This window comes from Bison bison, unplaced genomic scaffold (genome assembly GCF_000754665.1).
Source record: "Bison bison bison isolate TAMUID 2011002044 unplaced genomic scaffold, Bison_UMD1.0 scf7180017854300, whole genome shotgun sequence".
Lineage (NCBI taxonomy): Eukaryota > Metazoa > Chordata > Mammalia > Artiodactyla > Bovidae > Bison > Bison bison.
This window is the reverse complement of record NW_011484873.1, coordinates 2,117-2,436: the sequence shown is the minus strand read 5'-3', so window position 1 is coordinate 2,436 and position 320 is coordinate 2,117.

Genomic DNA, 320 nt, shown 5'->3' with positions numbered 1-320 from the left:
TGCATTAGTTTCAGTTGCCTTCCTTAACTACCTCTTGTCAGAGCTAAGTAGGGCTATTTCGCCTGCTTTCCTAGTCATACTATTTATTCTTGTAAGCTCCATGAAGGCAGTGACTGTCAATGTCTCATTCAAGACTATACCTAAACTGGTGTCTGCTACGTGAGGCCCTGTGTGAGTCTTTGCTAAATAAATGGATATTTAATAGATGTGGCCAAAAGCCAGTAAACCAGGGAGGAAAAAGATACAAAGAAAAAACAGCCTCCTTCCTCTAATTATCCAGTAGATAATCAGAAGTACCATGAACTTTAAATTTACTGATA